The sequence below is a fragment of the Ailuropoda melanoleuca genome, chromosome 5 (genome assembly GCF_002007445.2).
Source record: "Ailuropoda melanoleuca isolate Jingjing chromosome 5, ASM200744v2, whole genome shotgun sequence".
NCBI classification, from domain to species: domain Eukaryota; kingdom Metazoa; phylum Chordata; class Mammalia; order Carnivora; family Ursidae; genus Ailuropoda; species Ailuropoda melanoleuca.
The window spans coordinates 87,396,648-87,405,035 of NC_048222.1; positions in this window are offsets into that span (position 1 = coordinate 87,396,648).

Below are 8,388 nucleotides of genomic sequence, written 5' to 3' on the forward strand. Positions count from 1 at the left end.
AAACAGGTCTCAACCGATACCAATAGACTGAAATTATTCCCTGCATATTCTCAGACCACAATGCTCTGAAATTGGAACTCAACCACAAGGAAAAATTTGGAAGAAACTCAAACACTTGGAGACTAAGAATCATCCTGTTCAAGAATGATTCGATAAAACAAGNAACCAGGAAATCAAAAATCAATTTAAACAATTGATGGAGACCAATGAGAATGAAAACACAATGGTCCAAAACCTATGGGATAATTCAAAGGCAGTCCTAAGGGGGAAATACATAGCCATCCAAGCCTCACTCAAAAGAATAGAAAAATCTAAAATGCAGTTTCTATATTCTCACCTCAAGAAACTGGAACAGCAACAGAGGGACAGGCCTAACCCACTGACAAGGAAGGAGTTGACCAAGATTAGAGCAGAAATCAATGAATTAGAAACCAGAACCACAGTAGAGCAGATCAACAGGNATCAATGAATTAGAAACCAGGAGCACAGTAGAGCAGATCAACAGAACTAGAAGCTGGTTCTTTGAAAGAATTAATAAAATACACAAACCACTGGCAAGACTTATCCAGAATAATAGAGAAAGGACCCAAATTAATAAAATTATGAATGAAAAGGGAGAGGTCACAACCNATGAATGAAAAAGGAGAGGTCACAACCAACACCAATGAAATAGGAAGGATTATTAGAAACTTTTATCAACAGCTTTATGCCAATAAATTAAGCAATCTGGAAGAGATGGGGGCCTTCCTGGAAACCTATAAAACTACCAAGACTGTAACAGGAAGAAATTGATTTTTTAAACAGGCCAATTAACTATGAAGAGATTGAATCAGTAATAAACAACATTCCAAAAAACAAAACTCCAGGCCCGGACGGTTTTCCTGGGGAATTCTACCAAACATTCAAAGAAGAAATAAATACCTATTCTTCTAAAGCTATTTCAAAAAATAGAAACAGAAGAAAGCTACCAAACTCATTCTATGAGGCCCATATTACTTTGATCCCCAAACCAGGCAAAGACTCAATTCTAAAAGGAGAATTACAGACCGATTTCTCTAATGAATATGGATGCCAAAATCCTCAACAAGATCCTTGCTAATAGAATCCAANTCAAAAAGGAGAATTACAGACCAATTTCCCTAATGAATATGGACGCCAAAATCCTCAACAAGATCCTGGCTAATAGAATCCAACAGTACATTAAAAGGATTATCCATCATGACCAAGTGGGATTCATCCCTGGGATGCAAGGGTGGTTCAACATTTGCAAATCTATCAAGTCATAGACTTTATCAACAAGAAAAAAGCCAAAAATCATATTATTCTCTCAATAGATGCAGAAAAAGCATTTTACAAAATACAGCATCCTTTCCTGATTAAAACCCTTCAGAGGGTACGGATAGAGGGTACATTCCTCAATCTCATAAACCATCTATGAAAAGCCTACAGCAAATATCATTCTTAATGGGGAAAAGCTGGAAGCCTTTTCCTTAAGATCAGGAACACGACAAGCATGCCCACTCTCGCCACTATTATTCAACATAGTACTAGAAGTCCTTACAACAGCAATCAGACAACAAAAAGGGATAAAAGGTATCCAAATCGGCGAAGAAGTAGTCAAAATGTCTCTCTTCGCAGATGACATGATACTCTATATGGAAAACCCAAAAGAATCCACGCCCAACCTACTAGAAGTTATAGAGCAATTCAGTAAAGTGGTGGGGTACAAAATCAATGCTCAGAAATCAGCTGCATTTCTATATACGAGCAATGAGACTGAAGAAAGAGAAATTAGGGAATTCATTCCATTTAAAATAGCACCAAAAATCATACGTTATCTTGGAATTAACTTTAATCAGAGATGTAAAGGATCTATATTCTAGAAACTATAAATCACTCTTGAAAGACATTGAACAAGACACAAAAAGATGGAAAAATATTCTATGCTCATGGATTGGAAGAATTAACATAGTTAAAATGTCCATGCTACCCAGAGAAATCTACACTTTCAATGCTATCCCGATCAAAATACGAATGACATTTTTCAAAGAATTGGAACAAATAGCCCTTAAATTTGTGTGGAACCAGAAAAGGCCCTGAATCGCCAAGGAATTGTTGAAAAGGAAAAACAAAGCTGGGGGCATCACAATGCCGGATTTCGAGCTGTACTACAAAGCTGTGATCACAAAGACAGCATGGTACTGGCACAAAAACAGACACATCGACCAATGGAACAGAATAGAGAACCCAGAAATGAGACCTTCGGCTCTTTGAGCAACTAATTTTTGACAAAGCAGAAACAATATCCAGTGGAAAAAAGACAGTCCCTTCAATAAATGGTGCTGGGAAAATTGGACAGCTACATGCAAAAGAATGAAACTTGACCACTCTCTCACACCATACACAAAAATAAACTCCAAATGGATGAAAGACCTCAATGTGAGACAGGAATCCATCAAAATTCTAGAGGAGAACATAGGCAACAACTTCTATGACATCGGCCAGAGCAACCTTTTTCACGACACATCTCCAAAGGCAAGAGAAATAAAAGATAAAATGAACTTATGGGACTTTATCAGGATAAAGAGCTTCTGCACNTTCAAGCTATACTACAAAGCTGTGATCACAAAGACATCATGGTACTGGCACAAAAACAGACACATAGACCAATGGAACAGAATAGAGAACCCAGAAATAGACCTTCGGCTCTTTGAGCAACTAATTTTTGACAAAGCAGAAACAATATCCAGTGGAAAAAAGACAGTCCCTTCAATAAATGGTGCTGGGAAAATTGGACAGCTACATGCAAAAGAATGAAACATGACCACTCACTCACACCATTCACAAACATAAACTCCAAATGGATGAAAGACCTCGATGTGAGACAGGAATCCATCAAAATCCTAGAGGAGAACATAGGCAACAACTTCTATGACATCGGCCAGAGCAACCTTTTTCACGACACATCNTAGACCAATGGAACAGAATAGAGAACCCAGAAATAGACCTTCGGCTCTTTGAGCAACTAATTTTTGACAAAGCAGAAACAATATCCAGTGGAAAAAAGACAGTCCCTTCAATAAATGGTGCTGGGAAAATTGGACAGCTACATGCAAAAGAATGAAACATGACCACTCACTCACACCATTCACAAACATAAACTCCAAATGGATGAAAGACCTCGATGTGAGACAGGAATCCATCAAAATCCTAGAGGAGAGCATAGGCAGCAACCTCTAGGACATCAGCCACAACAACCTTTTTCATGACACATCTCCAAAGGCAAGAGAAACAAAAGATAAAATGAACTTGTGGGACTTCATCAAGATAAAAAGCTTCTGCACGGCCAAGGAAATAGTCGAAAAAACTAAGAGGCAGCCCACGGAATGGATGAATATATTTGCAAATGATACTACAGATAAAAGACTGGTGTCCAAGATCTACAAAGAACTTCAAACTCAATACATGAGAAACAAATAAACAAATCATAAAATGGGCAGAAGATATGAACAGACACTTTTCCAATGAATACATACAAATGGCTACTAGACACATGAATAAATGTTCAAAATCATTCGCCATCAGGGAAATTCAAATCAAAACCACACTAAGATACTACTTTACGCCGGTTAGAATGGCAAAAATTGACAAGACAAGAAACAACAATTGTTGGAGAGGATGTGGAGAAAGGGGGTCCTTCCTAATTTGTTGGTGGGAATGCAAGTTGGTACAGCCACTCTGGAAAACAGTGTAGAGGTCCCTTAAAGAGTTAAAAATTGTGCTACCCTATGATCCAGCCATTGCACTACTGGGCATTTACCCCAAAGATACAGTCGTAGTGAAGAGAAGGGCCATATGCACCCCAATGTTCATAGCAGCTCTGTACACGATAGCTAAATCGTGGAGGGAGCCGAGATGCCCTTCAACATATGACTGGACTATGAAGTTGTGGTCCATATATATACAATGGAATTTTATTCAGCTATCAAAAAGAACGATTTCTCAACATTTGCGCAACATGGACGGCACTGGAGGAGATAATGCTAAGTGAAATAAGTCAAGCAGAGAAAGACAACTATCATATGGTTTCTCTCATCTATGGAACATAAGAACTAGGAAGATCGGTAGGAGCAGAAAGGGATAAAGAAAGGGGGGGTAATCAGAGGGGGGAGTGAAGCATGAGAGAATATGGACTCTGAGAAACAAACTGAGGGCTTCGGAGGGGAAGGGGGTGGGGGAATGGGATAGGCTGGTGATGGGTAGTAAGGAGGGCACGTATTGCATGGTGCACCAGGTGTTACACGCAACTAATGAATCATGGAACTTAACATCAAAAACTAGGGATGTACTGTATGGTGACTAACATAATATAATAAAAAATATTTTTAAAAAAGGGTTTGGTTTGGGTTGTTTGTTTTGTTTTTCTTCGTTTATATGAATTTAGGCATATTTGTTCTCAATTTCTTTCAACACTTCCTACATTCTTATTTTGGAAATGGAGTTTTCAATCTCAGGCCTCTGTTTTTTGCAAAAAGACTCCCATCAAATGACAAATTATAAGACCAAACAAAGAAACTAAAACTACTCTGGATTCTATGGTTTTCTACAAAACCTGAATTATATCCATTTTACAAAAGTTAGCACTATTTTAGAAGTTTCTATGGGACATTAAAGCTATCTCATTTATGAGTTAATTTGCAACATATACTTCTACAGAAAAGATGAGATGCAGGAAAAGAAATATAATAGCTTCTTGCAAGAAGAATATCACACAGGTGGATAAGCTAGAAACAAAAATGTTAACTGTATCATCCAGGGTTTTTAATAAAAGAATGAAGAGACAAAAGATAACCTGTGTAGTTGAACAGAAGAGAAATTTATGAAATGAAATGATTTGGCTCTTGGCACAAGTGAGCCAGACTCCAATGCTCTGAAGCAGGGACAATGCACAAACACTCCAAGGGGACTGTTTTGGTGAACCATCATCTGTCTCCACCGCCCAGTGTATATGACAATAAGCAAACCACAAGAATCTCCACCCCTGACATCTCCAACAAATGAAATGAATCTGCTACCACCTTTGTCAGAAAACTAGCTCTCCCAAGCTTGGTCCCTTTTTTTCTTCTGATTGCTAGAACCTAAGTTACGTGCCTAAGCTATTTAATGAAATCACACAGACTAAACAAACAGACAAACAAACAAAAAAATTCTAATGATTTCTAAGGTCCTCTCCAGATCTAAAAATCCAATATCACTAAAATCATGCCTCTGGTAAATATTGACACATATTCAAAGTTTGGGATCCCAAATTAACTATTTTTATCCCTGCATTGATTTTTTTATTTTATTTAAATTCAATTAGCTAACATGTAGTACATTATTAGTATCAGATGTAGTATTCAATAATTTATCAGTTGCCTGTAACACCAGTGCTCATCACAATACGTGCCCTCCTTAATGCCCAATCACCCAGTTACCCCATCCCTCCATCCCTTCCCTCCAGCAACCCTCAGTTTTTTTCCTATAGTTAAGAGTCTCTCATGGTTTTTCTCCCTCTCTGATGGCTTCCCATTCAGTTTTTCCTCCCTTCCCCTATGATCCTCTGCACCGTTTCTTTTATTCCACATGAGTGAAACCCTATGTAATTGTCTTTCACTCAGCATAATACCCTCCAGTTCCATCCACGTTGATGCAAATGGTAAGTATTCATCCTTTCTGATGGCTGAGTAGTATCCCATTGTATATATATGCCACATCCTCTTTATCCATTTATCTATCAATGGACATCTCAGCTCTTTCCACAGTTTGGCTATTGTGGATGTTGCTGCTATGAACATTGGGGTTCAGGTGCCCCTTTGGATCAAAACATTTGTATCGTTGGGGTAAATACCTAGTAGTGCAATTGCTGGGTCATGGGGTAGCTCTATTTTTAACTTCTTGAGGAGCCTCAATACCATTTTTCAGAGTGGCCGTAGCAGCTTCCATTCCTACCAAGTGTTAAGAGGGTTCCCCTTTCTCTGCATCCTTGCCAACATGTCCTGTCTTATTAATTTTAGCCATTCTGACTGGTGTGAGGGGGTATCTCATTGTGGTTTTGATTTGTATTTCCCTGATGCCAAGTGATGTGGAGCATTTTTTCATGTGTCTGTTAGCCATTTGTATGTCTTCTTTAGGATGAAATAACTTTTTGTTTTCTTGTCTTGGTCATCTTTACAAGTGAAAAGAATATACCTTTTAAAATTATCCTTTAAATACAAATGTAATACATAAATGTATAATATATAGTACTATATATACATAATACATAATACAATACATAAATGCAATATATGGCTGTTACCTCATCACTCTCAATCTTGTGCTTCCTCAGATCTATGGACACAACCATTGCTAATCTGGTGGGTATCTTTCTAGATTTCTTTCTCAATTCTCTTAAGATCTGAGCAAACTGAGCTAGTAGTTAATTTTATGGCTAATTAATTACACAAGTATTGATTTCCAATAATAACAATTTTATACCAAGAGACTCTTGAAAAAAAGACATAGATTTTCTAAAAACAGATATTGACTAATGAATATTACATTTAATAAATTAGGAGAGTTTAAAAAACCACAATATCCCACAATCTCATTTTGGCAAATGAAAAAAACTCAAGAGTCTTCTGAAACTCAAGAAAACCATTCTATTTGTAGAATGCTTTAATTTACTATTGTGTTTAATATCAAATTTATATTTTTTTAAAGATTTTTTTATTTATTGGACAGAGATAGAGACAGCCAGCGAGAGAGGGAACACAAGCAGGGGTAGTGGGAGAGGAAGAAGCAGGCTCATAGCAGAGGAGCCTGATGTGGGGCTCGATCCCGGAACGCCAGGATCACGCCCTGAGCTGAAGGCAGACGCTTAACCGCTGTGCCACCCAGGCACCCCCAAATTTATATTTTCAAGTAGTCATTTATATAACTAAATTTGAAGATAATAAGCATTGATACCATAACACAGCACCAATTCAACGTGCTGACGGACTATTTTAAAGGCACTTCTATAAGGTAATCTTCAGCAAATCATGTCTACAGAAAGCAATGTCTTCATTACACAATGTTAGTAGAAAAGACCATGTTTTACTCTTATTGTGTCATATTCTGTAGCTCACTCCTCTGACCATAGATAATAGGAATTGCAAATGAATAATTGTAGTCCTGAATATAAATCATTCAGCAATGTATAGCCATGTGTATTCTGTATAACTAATAAAATGTGGTGGATCTATAGTCAAACTGCTGGGCTGAGACCCTAGCTTCACCACATAATAGCTGTATGATCTGTGGCAAATTATTTACTCTCTGTTTCAGTTCCCTCATTGTTAATGCTTATTTTTTTTCCTCGTTATTGATGTTTAAGTGATCATGAGAGTAAGAGAACCTAAGTCGTGAAACTGTTGTGAAATTAAATGAATCAATTCACATAAAGTGCCCACACAGTCTGGTATATATTAGCAGCTCAATAAGTGTCATTTATTATTGCTGTTGTTTGAAAGATTTTATTTGCAAGAGAGAGCACAGTGGAGGGGGCAGAGGGAGAGGCAAAAGCAGATTGAGCAGGGAGCCCAACAAGGCTGGATCCCAGGACCCTGAGATCAGGACCTCAGCCAAAGGTAGATGCTTAACTGACTGAGCCACCCAGGTGCTTCTATCGTTGCTGTTTTTATTATTACCCCATTATTATTATTGTTATTATGAGTACGTTACTATAAATGAAAAAATCACCTTCACAAACTCACACATATAATGAGTGAAACTTTGATTTGAGTATCTGTAATTAGGTACAGTGTTCTAGTGTCTGAAGGTTTACATTATAACTACTTAAAACTTCCCAGTATGTACTTGTGGCCTTTAAACCAAAAATAGCTGTAATCTAAACAGTCCATGTCATTTTCTAAGAATCTTATTACTCTGGACTTAAGCTCCTATCCAAAACTCCAGGGTAGGAGGAAACACCATTCCTTTAAGCATGCTGAGCACCATTTATTAAAATTAGTATATTAAAAGAACAGAAATTCAATGACATGCATTTTGTAAGTGGCATATTATAATAAAATATTTACAAAATTTCAGTCTTTCAAAATTTCTCAAGGACTATTCTAGAATGTTGGCACTAGCCCTGTAGAATGGGTCTTTCCATGTAAAAAACTGATTGGTCCCATGGACAGGAATGGTATCTTTCTTGTCTACCAACTTATTTCCAGTGTTTCATTCAATGCCTTCAAATTATAGGAGTGCAATATTATTTTTAATAAATACATGAGCTCTCACTGCTGTCATTGCTCACTGCTTTCCCCATATAGATTGGTCCTTTGTCTTTTGACCAGGGTTTGCTGACTGCAGTCTCTG